This window comes from Mastomys coucha, unplaced genomic scaffold, assembly GCF_008632895.1.
Source record: "Mastomys coucha isolate ucsf_1 unplaced genomic scaffold, UCSF_Mcou_1 pScaffold1, whole genome shotgun sequence".
Lineage (NCBI taxonomy): Eukaryota > Metazoa > Chordata > Mammalia > Rodentia > Muridae > Mastomys > Mastomys coucha.
In genome coordinates this window covers 24,904,731-24,917,915 of record NW_022196891.1, presented here as the reverse complement: position 1 = coordinate 24,917,915, position 13,185 = coordinate 24,904,731, and the positions used below count along the sequence as shown (strand labels likewise).

Below are 13,185 nucleotides of genomic sequence, written 5' to 3'. Positions count from 1 at the left end.
CATGGCGGTGTGTTCTTATTATACCAACACTGGGAAGGCAGAAACAGAAGAATCCCTGGAGCTCACTAATCAACCAACCTATTGTGCAAGGCAAGACCCAGGGCAATGAGAGACCCTTTCTCAAAATAATGGTAGATGATTTTTGAGGAATGATAACCATGGTTGACCTCTGATCTCCATGGGCATTCACCTACTCACAAATACAAGAAATCAATTTTCTTTTAAACAGAGAAATATAGATAATTCTGTATTCATGGTTTGTGAAGTAGAACTTGAAGAACTAGATGGCATTCATACTTAACAGTTAGGCTCTAATATTTGTGGTTTTGTTTTGGTTGGTTGGTTTTTTGAGACAGGGTTTCTGTCTGTCACAGCTTGCCTCTGTTTCCCAAGTGCTAGAATTAAAGGCACGTGCTAAAAAATTTTAAAGCATGTATCTATTTATTTAGTGCGTTAAAAATTAGACTTTAGGCCAGGCAGTGGTGGTGCACGCCTTTAATTCCAGCACTTGGGAGGCAGAGACAGGAGGATTTCTGAGTTTGAGGCCAGCCTGGTCTACAGAGTAAGTTCCAGGACAGCCAGGGCTACACAGAGAAACCCTGTCTTGAAAAAGCAGGAAAGAAAAAATTAGACTTTATACAGTTAGCAATGTGTGGGAGAAAGTAAGCTATCGCAAATTATAAAACCTTTAGTTATATACAAGTGATGTAGCTAGTTTTATACAGTAGCTTTAGTACATCATACTTATATTATAATTGTATAACTTTTGGCACTGATATACTAAAGGATTAAGCCAGAGTAATTAGTAGTATGTGTATTGATGGCTTTTGTTGCCTTGTAAAAAATGAAGATTCTCATGGTGGTAATTGGTAGTTGGTAGTTGTTTGGGTTGCTTGATAAGACAGTTTCCTTAAAAACATTGGTGCAGCCGGGCAGTGGTGGTCCATGCCTTTAATCCCAGCACTTGGGAGGCAGAGGCAGGTAAATTTCTGAGTTTGAGGACAGCCAGGGCTACACAGAGAAACCCTGTCTCAAAAATCAAAAAAAAAAAACAAAACAAAACAAAAAAACATTGGTGCAACCTCCAGATGAGTTAAAGCACTGGTTTGGGGTCTCTGTCTGTCTGTGTCTCTTTATCAGAGGAAATACAGGGTTGAAATACTGAGTTGTTTACACAGGAGCTGAGGATAAGGGAGTTCTGGGTAAGGAACAGGATGATGAGGAGCAGTGAGGGACAGGGTCTAAGAGAAGACCACCAGTAGGATGGGAGAACAGTGGGGTTTACACAGTTAAGGGAAGGAAGTGTTTTTAAATCATTGATACAAAAAGCAATTTCAAAGGAGGAATTAAGTTTTGTAACTTTAACACTAATGTTTATTTCTTTTATAAAGCACAGGGCCTTCCCAACCCCATGTTTAAAAGCATGCTGTCAAAACAATAGGAGAAAAGGAGTAAAAGCTGAGTTTCTTGTTTGCAATGACAGTTACTTTTTCTGAATAATCTTAGTAATAAAGAAATTTAAGTTATAAACATGGAACCTTGATGCTACCAGAAAGATCTAATAATTCCACATACTTTTGATAATAAGGCTTTGGCCTTTTTCTTACCAGCATGGCCTTTAGCAGTGTATTGTATAATTCCCCTCATTCCCATTGTGAGGAATGAAGTACAAAATCCCCCAGCTAAGCAGCTGTGTGGTAATGCAACTGTTGGGGGAAATGCAGCTATAGATTTAGAAGTCAAAGCAACTGCCTTCTGCTAAGCTTCTGTAAAGCACAGGCGTCTGCTGGCTGGCTGGCTGGCTGGTCGGTCAGTCCTGCCTTGCAGGTATTTGTCACACAGCTGTACAAGCTAAAACTCCCTAAATTGCTCTCCTTTCTCCTGAGAGAAAGTGCTCTCAGGACATTCAGACATGAGCATCCTATAAAATTACATTTTTCAAAAATGGGACTTAAGACATTGTCAGTTCTGTTGTGTGACATACACATTCCTAAAAATCACTGTGCAACATGAATTGGGCAATAAGATCACGGTTTATGAGTGAGGTTAATGGCATAATGCTGAGAACCTTAATGACTCATTTTTAAAGGGCAAGAACTTGACCGTTTTATAAATGTTGGGTGGTTAGTAAATGCACAATAAGTATGGCACTTTACTTTTAGAAAATATCTGTAATTTGCTTGTGAAAGAAATGTAGCTTCTGTTGTTGTGAAGTAGTTGTGGAAGCTGCCTAGAATTGGAGGGAAGGTGGAACATCAAGTGCAAATGGGTATAGCTAATAACTCAGGTCATGGATGTTAGCAGCACGTATACCAAATATTTCTTCATGCTTGAAGTCACCCACATTACAACTGTGATCATTGGCCTCATGTTTCTCATTGGTGTTGCCTAACCTAGACAAGATATTTTTGGTATTGTTCTTAAACAAGTGTTACATCTTCTTGAAAAACATCTTGCCTGTTTGCTAACTACTCATGTGTGGGAATGAGGAAAATAACAGGAGTGGAAGATGGCTTCAGAGTTTAGGGAACTCAGTAGAAATAACCCCACTGTTCTCTTAGACCCTGTCCCTCACTGCTCCCCATCATCCTGTTCCTCACCCAGAACCCCCTTTTCCTTTGTCCTTTCTCTTCCCCTAGCCTGGCAATGTCTGTTAGTTCCTTGTTCTACAGACTGGTGGTGCTTTTCTCACACCCAGTCTGCAGCCATTGTGTGGGATCATGACCTGATCTGCCTCTCAGCTGGGCCTGTCTATGTATTCTACCTGACTGGGAATCAAAATTGAAGACTTACAGCCTTTAGATATTTTCATTAGTTAGCAAAATTCTTGAGGCTATTTGCTTTTTATCCTCTCATTTATAAGTATAATTACCCAAGAACAATTTGGAAAACAATGAGTCCTGTAAAATATGCAGTGGCCTCCTATTAAGATCAAAACAGCACATGACCAGCTTCTAAACCAGTTCTGGGTGTTGTTCTTAAATAAAATGAAAAGCTTACTTATGTTTTTAGCTGACGTTAAAATTTTGAGGACCAATGAAGCATGAAGTGATTGAAAAGAATATTTTGTAGCACATTGTTTTGGGGGAAGCCAGCTGCTTAGGGAGTGGGCCAGCTAACAGTGCTGCCAGAATGTGGTTTAGAAAATAATGCCTGCAGAAATATGTGTATGAGGAAAAGGCTGCTTTTAATCCACACTTAATATTTATTCTCTCCTGGATCAGTTTTTACATATGAAATGCCTTTGGCTCATTTTACTGCAGAGGGAGCACCTGAACATTGTTGGCTTTCTAGGTGTTTCCATTTTGAAGATTACAACCCAAGGACACTGGACAATAAAACATGAACTCTTATTCAACAAAGTGGGGGAAAGAATGGTATTTATATGTTAATTCCATATAGCCCTATGTTTAACCCTATTCCCATTGGCCTTTTACCAGGTGGGGAAAAGCTAGGACTCCACTATTAAAAATGCCAAATCAGATAGTTCCAGCTGGGGTTTCCTAATCACTTAAAAGGCAAAAATCAAGGTCACTTTTAATATCTTAAGTAGATAATGATCTTAGCATTTACTTTAGATATTAAATCTGAGGCCTTATTGACTAAACTGTATTGCTAATTTTGAGCTTTTGAATTTTTTTCCTTGAAAAGAAACATTGGAGTTTAATGTGGAGGGAAATGTGTCCTGGGATCATCCAGTTTATCAATATTCTCACCCAAAAGTTGGCTCACTAATTGGATTCAGTGCCATAGGATGCTTGAGCAGATCATTTTAATCAATCTGTTAGATCAATTTTCTTATGACTGAATGAGCAGAAAAATGAAGCAACTGAACGAATTACACAGGGAAGTTGACACATCCGACTCCATAGGGATTTTAAGGCTAGAATCTTAATTGTGTGTCTGAAATGGTTGACAGTCTTTCTGAAAATGAGATGTCTCGGGAAGCACAAGGCTGTGCTTTTGACCTCACTTTACATTGTCACTTGATTCTTTAAGAGTTGAGCAAGAAGTCAGACTTACTTTCTTTTGAAAAAGGTTTTTAATTCAGTGTCATTTATGTGAGTTACAATTAAGTCTTATAAAGGCAGCTTTTTGGGTTTGTTTGTTTGTTTTTATTTTGGTAAGGTGCTCTGGAAGCCTTTCAGTATCAAGTGTTAATAGAGGACAACAGTTAATATATATGCAAGTTTAAGGCTGATTTTATAGCAGCAGTTTTAAGAGCTGTAACTAATGTGGATAGTAGTTTCGATGTTTGTTTTGTTAGGGACAGTCTCTCACCTTGTAGCCCTGGCTGGCCTGGAACTTGCTGTGTAGACAAGTTTGACTTGGAACTCACAGAGCTCTTCTGGCCTCTGCTTCAGTAGTTTTTGAAGTTAAGAATTACGTATTATTCTTCATGCTCACTCTACCCCAAAACATCAGGCTCTTTTGATTCTGAAAACAAAGTTTATTCTGTACATAAATATATGTTTGGCTTTTATTTCTCTTTGTATTAGTCATTGTGGTTAAATGATTTACAGGTAGCTGCTGAGTCACAAGTACATTCCTCGCTCTCTGAGAGTCACCTAGCTACATACAAGTTTTGTTTACTGCCCTTGCTCTGAGATAGTTCACCTAAAATTGATATTTCACTTGACTGGTAGGTATAACATTTCTGTCTACCACATTAACTATTAGAGCTGTGAAATAGAAAAAAATAGTACTCGGAAGTCTCACTGACTTAGAAAACTTATTTATTAGCACCTGCACTGGTCCAGGCACTTGGCCAAATTTGGGTCAACAAGGGGAAAGAGATTAAAAAGTATGGAGATATGTTAGTTCTCTGGTAAGAGTAAATACTTAGCTAGAGTTGAGACCCAAAGAAGCCAAGTATCCATTTGGATAAGTTGATCGCTTAGGCTAAGCCTTTGCATTGTTATTCATTGTTGTTCCTTGAACCTACATGCTTTGACTCTTTGTTGAAAAGTTGCTATCTCCTGGGGAAGAAATGACTGTATGTAGCTCTGTCCTGAAATTTTGGATAAAGGTATGCTTTAAAAATTAGTCTAGGAAGCCTGGAGAGATAGATCAGCAATTAAGGGAACTAATTATTCTTACAGAGAATTGAATTTGATTCTCAGCTGCATAGCAGCTCATAACTATTTATAACTCCAGTTGCAGGGGATCTCACATCCTCTTCTGGCATCCGTAAGCACTGTGCACACACAGTGTGCAGGCAAAACACCCATGTACAAATATATAAGTAATTTTTTTAAAAAAACTTAAGTCTAGGGCTGGGAAGATTTCTCAGTGGGTAAAGCATTTGCCATATCATTCAAGCTTATGGACCTGAATTTGAGTCATACAAGTAAAAAATGGACATAGTATCCTACAGGTCTGTTATCCCAGTACTCCTCCAGGGGATATAGAAGAGGAAAGACAGGAGAATCCCTGGAAGCTCTGGCTGGCTACCCTGGCATACAAAGCAGGAAAATGATAAGAAGACCTTGTCTCAAATAAACCAGAAGGCAAAGACCAACACTGTTTTAAGTTATTCTCTGACCTTAGGAGCTCCATACACACGTAAGATTAAGTCTAAAATCTGATGTCAAAAATTCCCAGCTAATTTATGGCATTAAATCATCTAGCTTAAATATAACTAATGACTTATTATTTCATACAAAGATTCTGCTGAGCTCTGCTAAAATTGGCAACATAAGAGCATCAAACTATATGAGTGCTATTGAAGAAGGTAATAAGATTCGTGAACACTGGAAAACTCTTAGCAGATGGCCCATTACTTGAGTGTCAGGAAAGCTTTTATAGCCCATAGGGTCTTAAGAATGAAAGTGTATTGTTTGCAAGAGTGGTACTTACATTTAAATTTAGTGCTAATTTTTGGGCCAGTAACAAATAGCCTTTGACTTATTTGTGACCAGCTGCATGGTGGTCAGCTAATTATTTAACTTCTTAGGATCTGTTTTTTTCTTCCATCCCTAAATGATAGTGGCTACCTTATGGACACTTGTAAAGTTTAGATGGAATGGAGTTTGCGTGGCTCTAGCACTAAACACACCTGGAACTTAGAAGGAAATGGTGAGTGATAATGCAGGCAATGCTGTAGAGATTTGCATATTACAATGACTTTTATGAGCTACAGAATAAAAGTGTGTTAAGCTTCTTCAGCATTTAAAAAAGTACAGATAAATTCAACAGAATATCGTGAAATGGTGACATAAAGTTTATAAAGCATTCCATATGCTCTGCAAATGAGAAAAAATGTAGAGTTTATGTACCAAATAGAAACCAGTGACCATAGAGGATGAAGTTGTGTTAGTATTTGAATCTGGATAATAAGTAAGTTTTTGTTTGTTGGTTTGGTTTGGTTTGGTTTGGTTTTTGTTTTTTCGAGACAGGGTTTGGAACTCACTCTGTCAACTAGGCTGGCCTCAAACTCAGAAATCCACCTGCCTCTGCTTCTGTCTCCCAAGTGCTGGGATCAAAGGTGTGCACCACCACTACCCGGCTTTTTTTTTTTTTTTTAAGATTTATTTTATTTATTTTATGGGTATGAGTACACTGTAGCTGTACAGATGGCTGTGAGCTATCATGTGTATGGCTTCTGGGAATGAACTCAGGACCTCTGCTGGCCCAGCTCGCTCTGGCCTGCTCACTCCAGTGCCAGCTTGCTCCAGCTTAACTCACTGTAGCTGTCTTCAGACCCAGCAGAAGAGTGCGTCCGATCTCATTATGGGTGGTTGTGAGCCACCATGTGGTTGCTAGGATCCGAACTCAGCACCTTTGGAAGAGCAGTCAGTGCTCTTACCCGCTGAGCCATCTCTCCAGCCCTTTTTTTTTTTTAATAGCTTAAGGACTAGGACTGCTGGTCAGTGGGGAGTAGAGTCCTTCACTAACAGGAGCAATGAAGTCTAGATTCTAGCCTCAGCACAGCCAATAAAGAGCTTAAAATCTAAGACCATTCTGTCATTTCCAGTCAGGGACAGTCTAAGCTGGAGGTTTGTTTTGCATTGATGTGTTTAGATAGATTACAGGGCTGTACGCGGTCATCCCCTAGGTTGGCTTCTAGTTACTTTGTAATCCAGGCGTCTTTCCACTCATATCAGTCCTCCTAACCTCAGCCTCCTGCGGGGGGGTGGGTGGGGGTGGGGGGCGGCATTGCAAACATTTGCTAACACCCATCCTAGTGAAGACAAAACAACTAAAAGAAAGGAGGGTGGAAGAGTCGGCACTTGGCCCCTGACCCAACACCAAGATAAGAAAGATGAGCTGGGTTTTTTTGTTCCCCAGGATTAAATCTTCCCCATGTGCATGCCTTTGACTAGAGTGGTGTGCTAGTTAACATTTTGTCAATTAATGCCTATGTAGAAATGGAAACCTGAGCAATGACCTTCAGATTATCTACTTGAATAGGAGCCTTTTCACAGCATTTATGAGTTTTGTTTTGTTAGCCCAGTGATCTCCAGAGTACAAAGACCTACTGAGGGAAAGAAATTCACTAATCCACCATTATGTCTGTTCCTCCTTTTCCTCCCTTCCTCCCTCCCTCCCTTCCCTCCCTCCCCCCCTCTCTTCCTACATCCAGTTGTCCCTCCCTCTCTTCCTACATCCAATTGTAGTTTCCTACTTTTCTTTCTTTATTTATCTGAAAGGATTAGAAAGAATTTGATCTTCCTAATGTTTACTTTAATGTTACTTTAGCTGTTACAGTCTCGTGTCCTAGACAGTCATGTCACCTATGGCCTTTGATGGCTCTGAAGATCTTAGTTATGAGAAGGGGGTCACGCAGATGGCTTTGTGTACTGATTCTCTGGCAGTTGTATTATGGCTAATTTCAATTTACTATGCCTAATTAACTGGATTTTTTTTTTAAAAATGTATGTGTATGAGTGGTCTGTCTGCATGTATCTTTGTGCACCACTCGTGTTCCTGGTGCCTGCAGAAGCTAGAGGAAGGTGTCAGGTCCCCTTGAACTGGAGCTACAGGTGTTTGTGAGTTGGCATATGGGTGCTTTAGATCTAACTCAGTGTCTGCTGGAAGAACACCCAGGTACTCTTAACCACTGAGCCATCTCTCCAGCCCTATAAGTGGAATTTTTTAAAGACTGGGACAGTTAAAGGTATTTATGTTTTGTATTATGATATTAATATTAACATGAGACCCAGGAACAAAGAAAGGTTATGGTTTAATAGCGATATGTTTGTGTATCAAGTTGACAGGCGGTCAGTTGTACTGTTTTTGTTTTTTGTATGTCAGCACAAGCTAACATCTATGTGTGTGGGTGGGGGGGAGTATCAAGATCCTTGTGCTCACGGCTGAGCACTAGGGGAGCCAGAAATGTCCCTTTAAAGGGGGGGATGTATAGCTTGTCAATTTGTAGAACCCATCTTTATGGAAGATGTCACATGTATTTTACAAAGAGTTTTAATGTAGTTACAACTTAAGCTTTATTGTTGTGCATACAAGATTAAGTTAATCACCAGGAAAACTCAACAAAATATGTCTAAAATAAACTATGGGGTGTCAGCTTCTTGAGGTTTGGAGTTAGAACCAGCATGGGCTACTGAACTGAACACATTGTTACTCTGCTGGCTGTGCTGGTCACACAGACCTCTGCAAGGATCATTTGAGAAGAGGGAAGCTCAGCTGAGAAAGTGCCCTCGCCAGAACACCTTGTGGGGCATTTGTTTGATTAATGATTGATGCGGGGGAGGAAGGGGGGGAGAAGACACCCATTGTGATCCTGGGCAGGTCGTCCTGGGTTCTATAAGAAAGGCTGAGGGGCTGGATTCCTTGGAGCTGGAGTTACAGGCAATTTATAAGCAGCCCAATGTTGGTGTTAGAAACCTGATACAAGCTGGAGTTATCACAGAGAAAGGAGCCTCTCTTGTGGAAATGCTTCCATGAGATCCAGCTGTTAGGCGTTTTCTTAATTAGTGATCAAGGGTGGAGGGCCCATTGTGGGTGGTGCCATCCCTGGGCTGGAAGTCCTGGGTTCCATAAGAAAGCAAGCTGAGCAAGCCAGTAAGTAACACCCCTTCATGGCCTCTGCATCAGCTCTTGCTTCCTGTCTTGCTTCAGTTCTAGGCCTGACTTCCTTTGGTGATGAACAGCAATGTGGGAAGTGTAAACTGAATAAACCCTTTCCTCTTTAATTTGCTTCTTGGTCATGATGTTTTGTTCAGGAGTAGAAACCCTGACTAAGACAGAACCAAACTCTGGTTTGCAGAGAATATGATGTGTATTATATGGATGTATCACCTGCCAATTAAAAAGCCTATGGCTGGGGCTGGTGAGATAGCTCCGGGGTTAAGAACATCGACTGCTCTTCCGAAGGCCCTGAGAGTTCAATTCCCAGCAACCACATGGTGGCTCACAACCACCCGTAATGAGATCTGATGCCCTCTTCTGGTGTGTCTGAAGACAGCTACAGTGTACTCAGTCACATAAAATAAATCTTTGGGCTGGAGCTAGCAGGGACTGAGCAAGTAGGGTCTACCGGCGGAGCAAGCAGGGTTGACCCAGCGAGCAGAGGTCCTAAAAGTCAATTTCCCAAAAACCAGATGAAGGCTCACAACTATCTGTACAGCTACAGTGTGTACTCATACACATAAAATAAATAAATAAAAATTAAGAAAGAAAGCAGGCTGAGCAAGCCAGTAAGCAGCACTCCTCCTGCCTCCAGGCTCCTGCCTTGAGTTTCTTCCCTGAGACCTTCTCAGTGGACTACAACTAAAACATGAAACAAACCTTTTCTGCCCGAGTTAGGTTTTTTTGCCATCATGTTATCAAGAATAGAAACCTAACTAGGTCGGGGTTGTGTTTTAATAAACTAGCCCTCTGAAAATGGGCTGACTGGTATGGTGGCACACACCTTCAATCCTAGCACTCAGGAAACTGAGGACAATGAGCTCAAGGCTAACATGGATTATAGAACAACCTTCAAAACAAAGCCAAACTCATTATAGAAGACTTTTATAAAATATTTTTAAAAAATGATACTTTTTGCAGTTTTATCCTATGGAAACTGTTGGTTATAACTAAAATTTTAAGTTGGTGGTTGGCATTTCCTAATGGATGGCATGAAACCTGTTTTGCCTTTTCCTTGATATCAAGATTGTACTAATTTATCTTATTTACTGAGTGATTAATTATATGAATAGTCAAAAGAATGGTTGAAAATGAGAGGCATGGAATACAATGCAGGGATCGTGTGTTTTAGGCATTAATAATAAAACAGCTGACATGGCTCTTAAAGAGATGTGTTTTATTTACTTCCTGCGTTTCTCCTGTACTAATCAGCTCCTGGGAGCTCCTTTGCTTTCCACCAGGGGTCATTTTGCACTACACATCATCTGTGAAACTCAAGCTTTCTAGCTACCTGGTAGATAGAATTCTTTTTCAAAATGCAGACATGGAGGCATGTTTGTTTTCAAATGTGGATTCTATGCTACTTAGTCCTGTGTCTTTCTGGTGGCAGACTATATCATATACACTGTCTTTATACATGTAAGTCAGTGAAAAATCATGGTTACACTGAGGTTGGGTATAGTGGTACATACTCATCTGTAATCTCAGATGGAGGTAAGGGGTTCCAGGAAAGCCTAGGCTACATAATGAATTAAAAGCCAGCCTGGGCTTTGTGAAACTGTCTCAAAAAATCACCCCGGCAAAGAAAAAAAACAGATTGGCAGGTAGTTTTGTCACTGTTGACTGTGAGTGTGCATGTGTGTGCATCTGTACAGATACACAGAAAACTCTCAGCTGCATACAGGTTCTACTAGAAAGTTTTAGAGTTAGTCCTTTGTTATTTCTTGTTTATGTTTTTTTCTTGTAAATTCACTCATTTCTGCAAATAGGGGTAGGTAAAGGCATAAATTTAGATATATAAAAATATTAAATAGATTATTCAAAATGTAAAGAGCATCTGTGAATGAAAACAATAGGAAAACAGAACGTGACTGACTGTTCGTAGGTGTGGTGGAAGAGTAGGTTTATTATAGATACATGGAAGAGCATATACAGTAGCAGGGGCATCTGGAATAGTCCAGAATGGACATAACCAGACTGAGTTGTGCTAGGGGATGGGACTGGGGGAGCTGTTGCAGCAGCCAAGAGGCCCAAAGGTACAAAGAGGGCCAGTAACCAAAATATTGGATTATATAGGGAAGAGCAGCCTAACCCCATGGGCTAAAGAGTTCAGGGTAGGAGAATGGGGTATGCCAGCCAGGATGGCCTTGGAAGAGGTAGACTGAAGAATACAGGGAGAGCCTGGCCTCCAGGTCACCTTAGTTATGTTAAATAGGCACCTCATCCCCTTGTCCCAGGTTTGAAACCTAACATCTGGTACCCTAATAAGGAAATCTCCAGCCAAGGCCACACCTTCTAATAGTGCCACTCTCTAGCCCAAGCATATACAAACTATCACACTCACATTTCAGTATTTTTTTTTTTTTTTTGGAAGGAAACTAGTGTGAAACTAGATTTCTTAGTAGATAAGAGTACTTGCTCTACAGAGGACCCAGGTTCAGTTCTCACAACATGACCATTCACAGCCGTCTATAACTCTGCCTCCTCTAGTCTCCATAGGCATCAGGCATGCACGTGGTACCCATGTATAAATACAAGCAAAACACAGAAAGTGGAGAAATTGGGCCTGCAAAGTAGTCTGGCAAGGAAAGGTGCTTGCTGCCCCAAGCCTGACAAGTTTGATCCCTTGTACGCACACAGTCAGATTAAAGAACTGATTTGCCCAAGTTGTCATCTGAATCTCAGCATCCTGGTAGTTCAACATGTTTATTTTATAGAAGTAAACAGGAAGGCGGGTTATTGCATGCAATTAATCAAGGAAGCAAGGTTTGTAGTATAAGGCTGGATTAAGAAGACAGGAGTAGTCTCTGTAGGGAGCATTCTTGAGGTAATAAATGTCTATTGGGGAGTAAGCTGTGGGGAACATTTTCTGCACATGGGTCCAGAGGAAAACTGCCATTTTCCCATGAGTCTGAGATTTGGGGCTGTGTTCATGTCAACAAACACATACTCACTCAGGACTTCAATCACTCAGGACTTCCTACTGGTTTACACACACACACACACACACACACACACACACACACACAATTAAGTCAATGTGATTTTTTTTCTTTTTTTAAAGCAGTGTTACTGAGCGTGGTGTCACACCTTTAATTCCAGTACTGAGGAGACTGGGAGATCTCTTGAGTTTGAGGCCAACCATGGTTACATAATAGGTTCTAGGCCAGCCAGGTCTACATAATGAAACCCTGTCTCAAAGAGTGTTGGAGAGCATGTTTAATTTAAGTGACTTTGAAAAAGGCTCCCTGCTAACAGAAGATCTAGAGGGTTATTAAAGGCCTCTCTCTCCATGGGAGTCAGAGGTTGTAAAACCAAAGAGCCATGAGCTTATGCACAGCAGGAAGGTTGGTGCTGTAGTTGGAGTAGGGTTGGTTACCAGTATGTTATACTGATGAGTGAGGAGAAAACTTTCCTCCTGGAGACATGTGAAACAAGCCCTGAATCATCTCTTCAAGCATCAGGTGTGTTCATGCATGCAGAGAGGCAGCTATTAGAAGATAGACCGACACTACAGTGCCAGGGTTGGGAAATGTTCTTCATGGTAAATGGATCAGAAAACCTGATCCTTCTGGGTTACAGGTACCACCTACTTTTTAATTACAACTTAGGATTTTTCTTTAGCTAGGTATTCAATGATGGCTATAGTCCAGGGCACTCAAGAGAAAAGCTACGACTCATGTTTTTTGAGACAGGGTTTCTGTGTAGCCCTGGCTTTACTTGAACTCTGTCTGAGACTGGCTGACCTCCAACTCAGAGATCTGCATGCTTCCGCCTCCAGAGTGCTGGGATTAAAGGCTGACCACTGTCTGACCTGTTAGTTCTTTTTTAAAAGGTGGTTGGTGACAGAATCCTAGGCAGTACAGCTTAGGCTTTCCAACCCTTTGTCGTTTACCTCGCAGCTTCCTGTGGTGGGTAGCAGTGTGTGGTTTCTGGGATGTCTAGAAACATCACAACTACTGAAGATGCAGTTCTGTATCAGAATGATGGGAACTTTTCCATGAACACTAAATCTTATATTTTTCACCACATACAAGGATCACACAAGCATTCCTTAAGTGTGAGTGCATGTTTAGGTTATCAGTCACAGTCCAG

The 13,185-nt window shown here is 40.8% G+C and overlaps 1 protein-coding gene across 1 annotated transcript in view; it reads left to right on the top strand.

The window, feature by feature from the left end:
- Positions 1–13,185, top strand: part of Dars1 (aspartyl-tRNA synthetase 1) — a 53,881-nt gene that overhangs the window by 13,096 nt on the left and 27,600 nt on the right. The window lies entirely within an intron of this gene.